The 15,866-nt window shown below is 39.0% G+C and overlaps 2 pseudogenes; one reads left to right on the forward strand and one right to left on the reverse strand.

Annotated features, from left to right (window-relative positions):
- Positions 1–1,800: 1,800 nt before the first annotated feature.
- LOC148017627 (uncharacterized) lies at positions 1,801–10,844 on the reverse strand (annotated as a pseudogene).
- Positions 10,845–11,522: 678 nt separating this feature from the next.
- Positions 11,523–14,688, forward strand: LOC148017628 (uncharacterized; annotated as a pseudogene).
- Positions 14,689–15,866: the final 1,178 nt, after the last annotated feature.

Raw genomic sequence — 15,866 nt, forward strand, 5'->3', positions numbered from 1 at the left:
AAACCTTATTGTAACCATTCCATCAACTAATGCAAAGTAGGCTTATCTCTTTTCTTCTTTACAGTCTCATTTGCTTCTCTGTGTGGTCATCTCTTGCATGCAAGATCTCAGAGAGATAGGGAGAATCTTGTGAGAGCTTGTGAGCTTTCTCTTGGTTAATGTAGCAAAACTCCGTTGCTTCCCCTCACCTTCTTGGGATCTTCCTAGTTTGAGAGGCGGAAGAGTAGAGACTTTGTGGTAGAGATAGAGAGCCAAAGGGGGCTTGGAGAGAGAGAGAGAGAGAGAGAGAGAGAGAGAGAGAGAGAGAGAGAGAGAGAGAGAGAGAGAGAGAGAGAGAGAAGAGGTGGACTTGTATTGGCTTGGAGAAACAAGCGGAGACCAACTCTTTTTTAGTGAAGGATGACGGAGAGAGAAGTGTGGAGGTTATGGTAGCATGCATCAATAGAGTTGTTGGAGCTTGGGAGCTCTCAACAAACATCTAGACTACATGTGGTGAGTTCCCCTGCATCTCCTATTTTTCTTTGGCTGTCTTCTTGCTTGAAGGGTTGTGGATTCTCATCTTGAGTGAGCCAGACGATCATGGGTTGAGAGATCGTAAGTAGACTTGGCTTGAGGGAGTGCATGACTGATATGCATCTTTCTGTCTAGATCTGGCACATAGATGAAGTGACCCTACAACAATGTAATGCACATGTAGTAAGGATCTATGAACCAAAGATGAAGGGATAATTCAATGATATTTCCAAGTCTCAAATATTTAATGCTCTAAAATTTGAACATACTAACACATAGCTATCTATAAAAGGACTTCATATCAAGAGATATAATTTGCGTATAAAATCAAATAGAAAAGGTACATTATGAAATTGATAGCAATTTATAGGAATATAAATATAAGTTATCATAACTAGAATGGAATTGTTTAATCTTGCCAAAACTTTTTCTTTCTACATCTATCTAGGACAAGCCATTAAACTTAACAAAATATGCATTGATGAGGCAATCATAAATGCATTCTCTACTACAATAGAATTGTAGCAAGAAACATAATCATATACATTTATTCCCCATTTATTATACTAATTCATTTGGTTAAAATATTATGGAAAAAGGGATAGCTAAATATTATTTTATGAATAATAATTAATTATTGAAAAGTAGAAAGACTCAATTGGAAAATTAAATTATATCCATCCCTTAATTTTAGCATTTTCTACTCCTTAAAGTGACTATTTTGTTAAGGTTCTTATCACTTCAAATGGTCATACCACCATGTGATCAACCTTTACACTAAAAGAGGAAGATAAAAACATGATCTACTATTTGTAAACATAGCCATGCCGTGTAAGTTACTTTCATATTCTTTTTCTCTCTACAAGATAGTCTAATAGGGCATTATTGGGTTGCCAAGGGATTTATACTAGCTACATACCATGGAGTAATAGTTTCAACAAGAAAAGACAAGGTATCAGTAAGGTCTACATCATCTTGATCCTATACATTACACTTAAGGAAATATTCATGATAGATTATCAATGAGGAGCACATGGAAGCAACCATTCTCTATCACCACCTCAAAATCAACATCCTACAAGAGGAGTAATATCCCATCATCCAACCTATCACATGATCTTTGTTCATCAATAAAAGATGAGACTTCTTGGTCGACATAGAACTTGAAGTGGATACACAAAAGGTAATGTTGAAACTTTTCACATGCAAAAGGTCATTATTGAGTCTACATAAGCTCTACATCCTTTCTTAAGGGCTTTTGCAAAGGACCCACTTCCATTTCAATAATCAATGGCCCAACAGGACATTATAATCAATGGCCTCATAAGGAGGAGTCACACTGATAAAATCAAGTCCACCCAAAGTATAGTTTCAATTCAATGTTTGTTGTAGAAAAGATTCCGTTTTCATCAGATGCACAACTGAATGTTGTAAAACTTCCATTTGGCTCCAGCACCTTTGACGTGATCCAAGGATCCATCTCCATGAGATGGGCCGAAGTGCATCCCCTGCTGCTGAGAGCTTCAATGCTAACTGAGCCTGTGCCACTAAACAAATCCAACCATCTACCTGAAGAGAAGCTTTTGAATCCATGCAACCTTTCCTCTAAAATATCAAAAACGGCCCTGGAGAATCTTATGTGTGCCCCTAGGTACAACTTTTTTTGCTTGGATACTAGATGTGTGAGACTTTTTTTCATCAACTGGGATCTTTGGGCTCAATATTTGCTAGCTCAATAATCTCTGGAATGGACAACTTGGGGCCTTGGCCAATACTATAGATCTCTTCCTCATAAACTATGGGGCTATTGCTGGTTTCTCATTTTCTACTGAGAGGACGTTGAGAGGGATGGTCTTGCCGCTATTGTCAAGCAGATATAGGGAGGTAGAAACCGTCAGTGTGAGAGATGGTAGTGGTAGGGGCAGCAATGGTACTGAGAGGCAAAGCCTAGGTTTTTTTCCTACAGGAGTAGTAGTTGCTATTGCCAGTGGAAGGGATGGCTTGAGAGATTAGGATGGAAATGGACTTGTATAATGACTGGCCAAAGACCACGCCACTTTTAACCAGGTTGTCAAGCCAACTCTTAGGAGTTGTTATACTGAATAGGTGATATTGATAACTAATTTCTATGATTTATCCTAGCCTTCCTCAATTGTAATGACACTCTTTCGTAGTAGTCCTTCTAATCTAATATCGAGGACTCAATAAACTTGCATATTCTCGCACTCTATACTGGACACTAAAATACTAAACCTAGGATTTTTATCCCTTAAGGAGTAAATTTTAGAGCATAAATCCAATAGATCTATTTGCACATCTCTATTTAAGTTCCCTTTAAATTATCCTTTCTCTACCCTTATATGATAAAGTTTTTCTATTATTTATTAATCAATAAACATTCAAAATAAATCAACTAACATTTTCACAAATCCAAAAACTCTAATTTGCCTTATAAACATTTCCCTGGTCCCATATTGGTATAACTTAATACCTCATCAACACTTTTAATTTGCATAAAGTTAGACACACCATATTTTATATTAATAATGTTTAAAGTAATAATGTCAAATTAATTTTATTTTTCTCTAAATCCAAAAAAAATTATAAAAATATTAAACTATATTCTCGGGTTTTCTATAGAAGATTCTAATTTTTATTGAATTAAAAATATGTTTTTTATAAAAAAATACTGAAATTTTCATCCAAAATAATGGTTTTTATTTTTAAGACATATTAAACATCTTTCAAAACTTTAAAAAAATAAATTAAAATACTTTTAGTAGTATATAATTCATTAGAAAAATATTATATCTTATAAATGTTCAACCAAATATTTTATTTAAAAATATATCTATACCATTTTTAAGCCTTTTTAAAGCATTTTTAACTATTTTTATTTTTAAAATATAAAATAAAACCTACATAAATTATAATAACTATCTAGAGTTGAAACTGAGAATCAAAGTCATTTGATAAAAATTATAAACCAAATAAATATTTATAGTGAATAACTTATTTCTGTTAAACGAGTTAAGGCACTTACATAAAGTTCGAGAATCGTAATTGCATCTTTGGGAGCCGTGTCCTTTCTAGTCGAGCCAAGGCAAGTCTATCAAGTCGTTCCAAATAGAAAACTCATCATTTCTCTCTTCGTAGAGTTTTCATTTTCGAATTGCCTTTTTGCCATAGGAATAGCAACTTATAACACTCTTAAGACTTAATCTTGATTCATTTCAAGCTTAAGAACCTAGCCTCCATAGTTCATGTTAATGACTAAGAGGGGGGAAGAGAGTAATTCAATATCTGGATCATCTGTCCACCGAATTAGGAGCGAACTGGAGCGATTGGAATGCAACAAACTATTCTGCTACCCTATCACTTCAGAAGAAGGGGGTACATTGAAGCTCCAAATTTTAGATTGGAAGAGAAGACATGGTGATGGTTTTCTACAAGCCATTGGCTTCAATGCTCCTCTCTTGCTCCTCCCTAATTACATTTCTTTTACAATCTTCTTGTTTTGATGGCTTGGGAAGCCTCCTATCTCTCTCCCTCCTCTAATTGATGGTGCCAAAAAGATAGAGTTCAAGGAGATGATGCCGCCAAGAAGATAGAGTTCAAGGAGATGATGGCACCAAGAAGATAATGAATCCCTTCTTCAAATTTCAATGATTCCTTTCTCTCTCTCCCTCTTCTCCAATTTCCCATCTATCCTCTTAGTCTTGAAGATGGCACCTCCCTCATGTTCGGTAGAATCAAGTTCCAACTGATCCAGCTTCACCCTCCTCTACTTGTATCTCATCCCCCTTTTCGTTTTTGATGGCGATTCATCTTTCAGCTCCCAGTCTGCTTATCATCAACTTTTTTATCTCCCTCTCTCCATCTTCCATTTCGCATGATAGCGCCCCCCTTCATGTTCACGACCCCTCCTTTCCTCCTCATTTTTGCAATGGCCATCGCTTTCTTTTTTCTTCATTTTACTAAAAAAATGAAACCTTTCAATTAATTAATCCTACATTCAAAATAATACCTCCAACTTACAAGCCTTATGCAATTCCTTAGACTTCCAATTCTTTGTATATTGTGCTCAGTCAAGTAAAGAATCCTCAAGCATGGTCAATGATGAAGACTCTCAATGCAAGAGATATTCTACTACACTAATGATAATTATACAAAGCGAGGGTCCCTTAATAGATTTGGCCTTGACAATTTGACCGTCTCATTGAAAACTCCTATGTTGGTTGTGGAAAGTTTCAAGCTTTCCAATTACTTGATATTCAACACCTCCCCAAAGGGATCTCAATAATAATCAATAATCTAACGATCGCCCTTGTAGATCATTGCCAAATTATCAATGTAAATGATGATGATGATGATCAGGACGTAGCATCAAGGTTTAGTTATAAATCATGCAGATTCAATAAGTAAATCTATCAATATTTATCTAGAACTCCACCTTTCTCTCCTACAAGAACTTCCTTGTACAGGCATCACCTTACTAGACTGCAGAGACGCAGCCTCCAAAAATGGCAACAAGGAGCACCGCATCTATGTTAAATTAATGAAAAAAGTTGGTAACAATGTGCCAATTGTGTACAATTTTGCTAAAAACTTTCCAATAATAGGCATTGTTTCTAGGTGTTGACATTCTCCCCCCACTTAATTGCGAAGTATCCTCATGAGCATAGCTATGTCACAAACATCCAGCAACACGAACACAACCACCACGAGCACTGCTACACAACTGCAAAAGAAAAATATACTCTCTTATACTTAATTGCAAAGCATCCTCGTGAGCACAGCTACAAGAACTGCAAAACCGCACATTGAAAACTAGTAGACACTTAAAAGATAGGAAAATATTTATTGGTCTAGAGCCACTAAACAATAATAATCCTCTAGACAAGAAAATGCCACACTACTATCCTACTAGGAATATTGCTTCCGAAATAGCCTCACTAAGAAAGTCCATGCCTAACAAAGAACCCAAACAAAGCAAGCTAATATTACGACACCAAATAGGACTCCTATGGTTTAGTTACTAACCCTCCATGTTCTACTAGAACAACCAATCACAATGGTCCCTAACTTCCAACTCTCTAGAGTGTTTGTTTATTTGTTTTTTTTAAAATAGTAGTGGATTTCTTTCAATGCCAAAAGAGTATATACATTAATTCTCCTTCCCAAAAGGTCCCACCCTAAAGAGATACAAGGCATCAGACACAAGTCAGCCATCAAGGAAATCCCTACATCCTACCAAGACCTCAGAGGCGATGGTTATCTTCTTTTGGTGTTTTTTCTTTTTGCTTCTTCAACCCTGCAGTCTCCAAGTGGTTTCTTTTTTCTTTCTTTCTTTCTTTCTTTCTTTTTTCTTTCTTACCTTTCAAAGAATGAATATATAGAAGTTTTTGAGCTTTTCTTATTTGGATTGGAATTTAAGTGTTTAAAAAAAAAAAGGATCAACTAGAAGGCTAAGAATGCATCACTTAATTGAACGGTCAAACATTTCAGCTCAACAACTTCGCTCGAGGAATCTAATCTAGCACATAATACTAGTTACTATGGCTGGGTAAATGATAAGCAAAGGTACTCATCTCAGCTCAGCATCTCTCGGGGATTTTATTTTTGTGGGCTTTCATTTTCGTTATTTTCTAATCAATCTCTTTTTTTCGAGCTTTTTCGTGCAATATATCCATTCTGCATATAAATATCTCTTTGCAGCATTAAGAAAACAAAACCAACAGAAAACTAGTAAAATATACGTGTCAAATAGTCGCAAGGTACACTCTCCTAAAAAAAAATCAAAGATCCCAATGCATCTAATCTCTTAGACAAAATCGGGCATAGTCACATGACGAAGTGTATAATAAACTTATAAAAGTAGTAACAAAATGAAATGTCTAGAGTCTCTCGAAAAAAAAAAACACACACTCTCTCTCAGCATGGTACCGGTCCACACACTATGGTGGACAAACACTCCCCATAGAGCACATAATCTATTTCTAGACACATGCAATGTCTCATCTCCTCTGCACTGGCCCACGCCAAACCACCACACCCTGCAAACACATCCAAAACATAGCCGTAGCGCTTCGTAAATGTAGCCAGTAACCACCTAACCATATCACCAATCAAGATATAGAATCTTTGTGTCCATGCAAGTAGAAACAATGAAAATACCATACAAGGCAACCTGAGAGCAAAAACATGCAAGACTACTTACCGATAGAAAAGATGAGACCTCTCTACTCCACCTCTGACAATGACACCATCAACGTCCATGGGAAAGACACAATCATCCATCATGTAGCTATGATACGTTGGAAACAATCTCTCTGAAATCTTCTCCCCAGCCTCTCTGTCGTAGCAAGGCACAACATGACCAACACGATGCCAAAGACACAGTAAGATCAAGTACCTATTCACGAGTGGAAATAGAATAAGTGATCCATGTTTTTATTTAAAGCATGTAACACAAGCTTTATTTAGAACATACAACCATACGTTCAACGTATCCAACTTTGTTATCTTACCGCCTCTCTAGTAACGGGATGTCGATAAGCCTTGGAGTCACACATGAGTGTCCAAGTGCAGTGAAGCACAAGCCCCACTCTTGCTGCATCCGTAATAAACTCACCTATATGCTCTGCTAAGCACATAGTGACTAAGAATCCCCGGTCGGCCAAATACTCGCGAGCAAGGTCCATACAACCCATAACTAGACCCTTTGAGAACGTGTTCCACTTGGGAATAGTCATGCCCTCTAAAAACAACATTGGCATTATGATATATGAGAAGTGAGTTTGATGTAAACCTTGTGTGATAGAAAGCATAACTTACCCAATGGGATGGGACCTAGAGCATCCACAAGTAAGCTCGTAGGAAAATCCGCAAATATCAATCGAGCCACCTCTTGACATGGAACTCCATCTTTGCTATAAAGATGCATCTTTTGTGTTGCAAAAAACTTGTTAATGCTATACACAAAACAACATAGTCATTAATGCAAAGTAAACGATGATGCAATGCTATATGCAACATGTAAATTGATGTTCTTGCAATATGTAGTTGTCATGTCTACCTATCAAGGGCAAATCTATCAATTTGGGTCACATCCACTAATAGAGCATCGACATATGTTTGATACTGGAACCCTGCAACAATTATTTCAAAGTAATTTATTTTTAATAATCATACACGACTATCTTCACGGGCGACCAATAAAGCACATGAATTTCAAGTTAATATAAGACTTCTCACCTACTAAACGGGTCATAGGTCACCTCTCCCAATTCTCTCGACCAAGGGATGAATCTGCAACAAAGGAGGTGGTGGGCGCCATAGAGGACTCTGGCACATTTTTTCTCCCTGGATCTGTAGAGGTGTCTAGTTCTCCCATAAGCCCTTTGCCTCTCTTGTCAACAATGCTAGCAAGGGGAGTAGTAGTGGCTCTAGTAGTAGCTTCAATAGCATGTGCATTACCTTGAGTACCTTGGGTGGCATGTGTAGCATCCTTGCTAGCGTCACTAGCCTGAGTACTTCATTCTGCACCTTTGGTATCCTTGGTTGCTTGCTCCTCTACAGTGGTGGGTGCGGTAAGCGGTTCATGAGTATCAAATTCCTCCTTGAATCCTACATAGTATCATTTACCCTTAGATTCCCATGGATGAGCACAAAAACTATTGCTACAAAAGCGATGAGATGTTTACATAGATTGAAGTACTTACTCTCATGCAGATCTTTCTCTTGCTTAGGGATAACCCCCACAGGGTAATCCAGCCACCAAGGGCAAACACTTGCCTCCCATGCCGTCAATTTTCTCTCACATAATGATGGAGAATACATAGTGTTCTCATCACAAACATCAATCCACTCTCTTGTGAATTGCGGAGCTACATCTGGCCTCTTCTCTTCTACACATTGTAGTATCCACCTGCAACATTCTTGCCAATTACGCAAGCAAATGCATGCAATATAATATTAAAATTAGACACACAATCTCCTTTATATAAGACAATAGTTTTATAATAATAAACCGACCACCCAACCTCGAGCTTTCACGTGGAGCTTAGAATAGAAAAATCAATAACATAAATAGGCTTTCAAGTGCCATTATATCTACTACATTTAAGATGAAGAGTTTGCAGAAAAATAGTTTTGATGCTAACCTATAAATCACACGTTTGGCTGAAAACGTAAGCTTTGGCATCTTCTCTGCAACATCTGAAGATTTCACTCCATCCAAGAGGTGTACAAAATCCTACACAAGTTTCACAAGCGCTTAACATTGGCACATATACATTTTAAGAAATAACTTAAGAAAGCAATATGAATGCACTGCATTGAGTCAACCTACATGACATGATTCTTCATGTTAAGCTTAAAGAACTCCTCAAATGAATCTGGTAGCTATGGACCTTCTACTTGTATCCTTTCAATCTGAAGCAGTGCCTCTGAATGCAAGTGAGCCCAATATGTCTCTTTCTTCATGTAAACCCGAAAGAGCTTATAATCACCAAAATGCGGGTATTGGGGGTCTTTGGCCTTTGTGAGACTCATAAGATGCAACACTATTTTTTTCCTGTGATGCACAACAATATATGCAAATAGAAAGCATTGAAGAAAAAAGCATCACATACACACAACTTGCGTTATATATACAAATTACCTTTCCGCAGGGATTTTTGAGCTTGTGAGACAATACAACTTGTCTCTTGTGATCTTGAACATGCTTTCATCATCCCACTTTAGCCCAAATAACAACTTAAAGAACTCATCACCATTTTGGGGCTTAGCAATGGATAGGTACTTGTAACCCCTATCCTTAAGGCACTCCTCTTCCACCCTTGTAGCCTTCTCCAAACGTTTCTTCCTCTCTACCTCATCTAGACCAAGAGCCTCAAGCTTCGCAGTTTCTTTTGAGATGAAGACATGAAATTCATCCTATCATTCCAAAAAAAAAAAACTAAATTAGATATAGAAAAGCACATCTCATACAAGTGAGCCATAGATAGAAAATCACCTTCCATACAAGCTGAGATATTAGACCGCAAGGAGAGCTATACCATGGAGCAACACCATGATAATACCTTGCCTCTATACTCATCTCAACCTCAGCCCACTTCCTCATGGCTGGACTCAATCTATCTAGAATGGAGTCTTTGTTTGCAGTACCAAACTTTTGAAACATATACACCTCATGCGCAATATTTGGAGTAACATGAGCTCTGGAAATACTATTGAAAACAAACAAAAGCATAATATGAGAATGTAAGTGTAACATATTACAAAGAGGAGCATAGTTAAAGGAAGAAGACTTACACGTTGGTGGTGTCTAGTGTGAGTAGTAGCTCTGCTTCCTTCGCCTTTGGCACCTCAATGAATTGGCACCGTACACTAACATGGTAGTGAGCATAGTCGGAGTACTCTGTAATTGAAAACCAACTAACATAAGAATGGGATACAAACATTCAATACTTGCATGTATAGTGGACAACTTACTTTCTTTGATGCGTTTCCACCACGTTTTAAGCCTGTGGTTTCCATCCTAAACCAAGAACTTTTTACCCTTAAGGTCTTGCCACTCTCTTCCAAGAGCCCTATCAAAGTCCTCATTTCTTTGACACCATATTGGACCCCATTCATCTAGATTGCTGGCTGTCACAGACATGGTCTCCCCTCTCGAACCTTCAACTGACACAAGGAAGTGTCCCATAGTCTCAAGATAACCAATGGAATCAAAGGAAGGAATCAACCACTAGGCATCATCCATAGCAAATCTGACTACCTCATGAGCCACCAATCTGCAAAGAGGCACAAGAGGAGGCAACGTCCTCTTTTTTATATAAAATTGACTTAGCACATCCTTCATTAGTCCTAGAGAGACTTGCTTGCCTAAGTTCCTTGAGTGCTTCTTTTCTTTTTCATCATCATTATCCCCTTGATCACTATCACCACTCACCTCTTCTTTGACATCTAGACTATCATGCTGCACATTAGTCTCTGTAGGAGGAGATATTAATAAGTAACAATAAAAAAATAGCATTAAACCAATCATATATGATGGGTAGACAATATATACATAGATAAAACAATACATAACGATGAACAAACAGTCATATGTAAATGAAATGGACATATAAGTGACTACCTGTGTGCTCCGCAACCCCGTCAATTGTATTGGAGTCCCTATCCACTTGTGCTTCGTCATCAATGTAGACACATCTTTTTGGACCATGTCCTTTCTTTGTTGAAGGAGTGTCCACTAATCTCAAACGTGATGATGCTTCTTGCTCTAAGATCCGCCCAGGAACACATCTTGAACGTAGCTTCATATACAGACTTCACGGCTACTATGATGTGACACACATTTCTTTCTCTTTCTAAGCACTCTTTTAGGCGCCAAAACTTTCTCTGCACTTGCAAATAGATACACAATCAACCTCTTTAAGGTTAATAACACAATCAATCTCTTTAAGGTTGATAACACAATCAACCTCTTTAAGGTTAATAACACAATCAATCTCTTTAAGGTTGATAACACAATCAACCTCTTTAAGGTTAATAACACAATCAACCTCTTTAATACACAATCAATCTCATGATACACAATGAACCCTGTTCTAGTTGAAAAATTCATGAATGGTGCTTGTGCATAAGCCCACCCATCATCCGCGCGGACGCGGACGATTGGGGGGCTTCAATGTCAACGAGCTGCACGACACAGACGATGCCACGCGAAGCTGCAGACGCCACACGGATGAGCTGCATGACACAGACGACGCCACGCGAAGCTGCATGATGCCACACGGATGAGCTGCACGACACGGACGATGCCACGTGGAGCTGCATGACGCCACGCTAATGACCCAACCTTGAGCAATACATAGATTAAATGAGTGCATAAGCCCACCCATCGTCCGCGCGGACGCGGATGATTGGGGGCCTTCAATGTCAACGATTGGAGTTTGTATGTCAACGATTGGGGGGCTTATACATAGATTGATGACGCCATGCGGAGATGCATGATGCCATGTGGAGCTGCACACGCCACGCTAATGGACAACCTCGAGCTGCTCGACGAACTGATGGGGTTGCATATGCGAGCATTTTTCTTTAGAGAGGCATACCTCAACAAAGGAAGGAGCTACGGGGCGTTCAGGCTATAGGTCTGAGGAGAGTCCAAGCTGCAGGTCTAGGGAGGAGGGACACGGGTCGAAAGACACGTGAGAGAGAGTGTGTGGGGGGGGGAGAGAGTGTGTGTGTGTCACGAGAGAGAGAGAGAGAGGGAGAGAAGGGAGAGAGAGTCTTTTTGCCTTGGTCTAGCTATATATATATATAGAGAGAGAGAGAGAGAAACTAATAAGCTAGTTAGTCTGTCTCTCGTAAGTTAGCCGTTAAATAATTAATAATTAGGTAATTAGTTAGCCGTTAAATAATTAGATAATTAATACAACATAAATAAATCTTAAAAATATTAATTTAATCTAATTTACAACATTATTTTGAAAAACTCATGGGGCGAGAGCTCTTAATTATGAGTGCATAGTTGGTTGTTTAGTTAGATATATAGTCAGAAATGTAGTTTGACATTTAAAAACTCACAAATAAAAACCTCGCAAAGACAAAGAATGAGAGAATGATAGAGGGCAATAAAGGTGAAGGATGGTGGGTGATTGAGTCATAAATTTTGCTTTTAATTTTTTATGATTATGCTTATTTATTATTGCTCTTAAATGTCGATGAATGACTGTGGCTCTTAAATTTTGATGAGTGTGCATATTCATTATTTAGTCATCTCTACTTGTAGTGACAGTTGCTATAGCTTTGAGGTTATTCTAACCCTCTTGTAACTTCCTCTATGCCTCCCTTTTTTCTCTACAAGGTCATCCAATGGTGAACTGTTGCCTTCTCTTCATCAAATACAAAATGTGAGCTCTATTCAGAGTTTTCTTCTCTTCATCAAATACTAACCCACCAAAGGGCACAACATGTCGAGTTTTGCTATTTTGACATGGAGACTAGCCAGTGATTGCTTAGAGCACAGGGTTTCATTAAGAAATGGAGAGGTTCTTTTGAGTGAGTACTACCTACAAAATCTATTGCCTCCAACACAAAAATTCCAGGGGTTGCAAGCTGTCATAGAGAATGATGGTGGAGCAAACAACGTCACCGTGTCTCCAAGATGGGATCATCAAGGGCATGTGCACTATCTGATTGATAGTACATTATCAGCCACCTACTCTATCATGCACTCAAATGACTATGTGTGCATCTCTAACAGTATTGAGTCAATAGAAGATGAGATTGACAACTACATTGATTGTACTCCTGGTTGTAGCAAATCAACTCCAGTGTGTCTTGACATACCCTTAGATAACAAGAAGGATGTTGATGACGTAACAAATTCAATAGGTGCATGCAATGACGGAGGGATCCATAAGGATCTACATGACACAAATGTCGAGGAGGACCTATGTGTGGGCAGCCAAAGCGAGGACTTATCTTCCTATGATAACTCCATTGCAGCCTTCATTGAGGAGAAAGCTAGAATGGGTAGATTGAAAAAATTACTAGCGCTCTGTGGACCTCCAAAAAGGGTGGATGAGCTCCCAATCGAGTATAATAGCACAATTGCTTTTGAGCTCCCAGCCACACATAGCAAGAAATGAATGATGGGTATGGAACAAAAATATGATGGTCACCTGTGGTCACGGCCCTCACAAACAAATATCGAAATTGAGTGCACTGTGCGCTTGAGCTATTGTCTTGGAAGTCTTCAATGTCTTAGGATCACTTGTCCTTACTACATAATAGAGGGAAAATACAATGACATTTTTTCCATGGTCACTTGGATAGAACCGTGAGCATGGGTTATCCTGCAACAAGTGAGGGAAACTCCAAGATAACATGTCACTATTGTCAAAATGTTGCTACTTGTGCAGCCATTTGCAAATTCATGATCTATTATGTGTTGCCACTGGATCCTACAATGACATGTTTGGTGATCCATGTTGGGGAGCATGCTCACAGTGTTCAACAAGGCACAAAGAGGGCAACCCTTGACAAGGTGCGGAGGCTTCTGAGCACGGTCCTAAAGATCAAAAAGGGAGGCCCACGAAAAATACAGATGCTAGTCACTTGGCAGATGTTGTTTGAATCTTTAACAAAAGAAGACGAGTCGAAGGCGACTGAGGTGGACCTTAATCATTTTCTAGAAGAAATGATGCCACTTGTGCAGAATAAAGGGTAAGCTTGTGCATTATTATTTTCTTCTTACAATGTATGTCCTGCATTTGAAATAACCCTCTAATAAATACATAGGTTCAAAGGCATTGTTTCACAAGAGAGAGCCAAACAAGGTCAGGTGGTTGGTGATGGGTATGACAACATACTTCTTTTGCAAAAACGTTGTGTCTTCCCATTTTTCCATGGAAGTAGATTTCCGGGACAAGGTGATGCCAAGGAGAAGTGCTACTTGTTTAAAATGTCCACCAAGAGACCAGCATCAGGGGTGGACTTAGTAAATCGTATGAGGCTAATAGGGACTGGAGATTTACGACGTGCATGGGTGCACTTTGATCATACCCATAGGATTGATGGGTGGGCAACTATGTCTTGTTCAGTTTATGATCACGGGTATGTGGCAACATAATTAAAGCTTGTATTGAAATTAAATTGTTGTTAATGAACACTATACTAATGTATCAATCATGAACTAGCATGAGAGCATTACAGGTAATTGCAATATGTGAATTTAAAGAGGAGGACGAAGAGTCTCAAATCCTATTTTGGAGAAATTTGAATTCTGTCATGGTTCAATGTGGCCATGATCCACCTGACTTTTCTGGATTTATGTCCGATGAGGCAAGTGCGAATTGGATGGCAATAAGGGTTGTGTACAATGGAGGACCTCATAACATAATGGAAGGGAGGGAGCGTTCTTGTCTTTTTCATTGGGAGAAAAGTTTGCAAAAGCATACCAAGAAATTAGTCACTGTGGATAAACAAATGCATCACATTGAATTGTGTGAAGCATGGAGGCTAGCAATGACAACTCAACTAGCCTCACTTCAGGCCTCTGCTATCTGAGATTGGTGGGCACGAAATGTAAACAAGGAACACATCAAGGCTTTGGATAGGTGGTTGAAATGGTGGGAGCAAAGAATTGCCCACTAGGGAGGAATTGAATCTCATGTAAGTGTGTCATTTTTTCCAGATCATTAAGATTTGTTGCACAATGTAACAATGGGGAGAGCTACTGATTCTATTTTTGGATTTGACTCCACAGGCTAACAAAAGTCCTTGGGAACATGCTCAAATTCTAAGCATAAACTTATCAAAAAGTGTCCATGCTAGTTGGTTAGCAGGTGAGGGTGAAAAACGAAAGATATCACTTTATGATGCATGTGTTAGTGATGTTTTGAATGCATATATTCAATGTGCAAAGAGGTTGGGCTATACCACAGGGAGGTTTATTGGATCTGGGCCTTCTATGGAGTCTTTGTCGGCTAGTGCCAGCAAAAGGGAATCCCCAAATCCCACCTCTGTTGCACGTGCGTTGCACGATGTTGTAGCTGGAAGTCCTTTGCACGAGGAGCATATAATGCAAGGTGATAGGGAGACTGTGCAAAGAGAAAAAAAGGGAGGTGGAGCAGCTGTAAGTTCTCATAGACCGGGGTATGTGATGGAGTCAAGGCAAAGGAAAATCAGGGGCAAGTCACGGAGTATACAGTTTGATGATGGAAAGATGGAAGATATATGTATCCACGAGGATGAGGAGATACCAATCAAGCCCTTTGCAAGTGGAGTAAGTGCACCAGATGCGGGAACATCAACCCACGTAGAAGAGGTAGAAGTGGCACAGGAGGAGTGGGCTTTACGAAGGACACCACCTAGCTGTGTGAGAAAGTGTTTTGGTATGGAGGGTAGAAAGAATTGCAGCAACAAATTACAGAATTGGCAAGTGGGGTTAGTCGCGCCATGCTTTTGGTCTGAGAGAGCCTATAAGAACAAGGCCATTGCACAATGGATATGGTTCTGTAATCATGATGTCAAGCATACAAACGCTATGTAGAAACAAGTGATAGCATCACCAATTGTTCCATCTTTGTGGCCAGTTGGATATAGGAACAAATATATCGAAGGAAGAGTGTAGCAGCCTAAGACAGGCTGGTTTCAAGTTTGCCTGCTTTACAGCACCACCAAGGAACAAGAAGAGCAAACCTCCTATTTCTACAGAATGTGGTTCAAGCAGGAGAAGACGCAAGTGGAGACATGGACTTTCCAAAGATGCACAAAAGAGAATAGAGGTAGCTGGTTGCATGGTTGTGACATTCTTGGAGGAGGTAGTGCAA

The sequence above is a fragment of the Lygodium microphyllum genome, chromosome 22, assembly GCF_053477565.2.
Source record: "Lygodium microphyllum isolate KBCC chromosome 22, Lygodium_microphyllum_v1.1.10, whole genome shotgun sequence".
NCBI classification, from domain to species: Eukaryota; Viridiplantae; Streptophyta; class Polypodiopsida; order Schizaeales; family Lygodiaceae; genus Lygodium; species Lygodium microphyllum.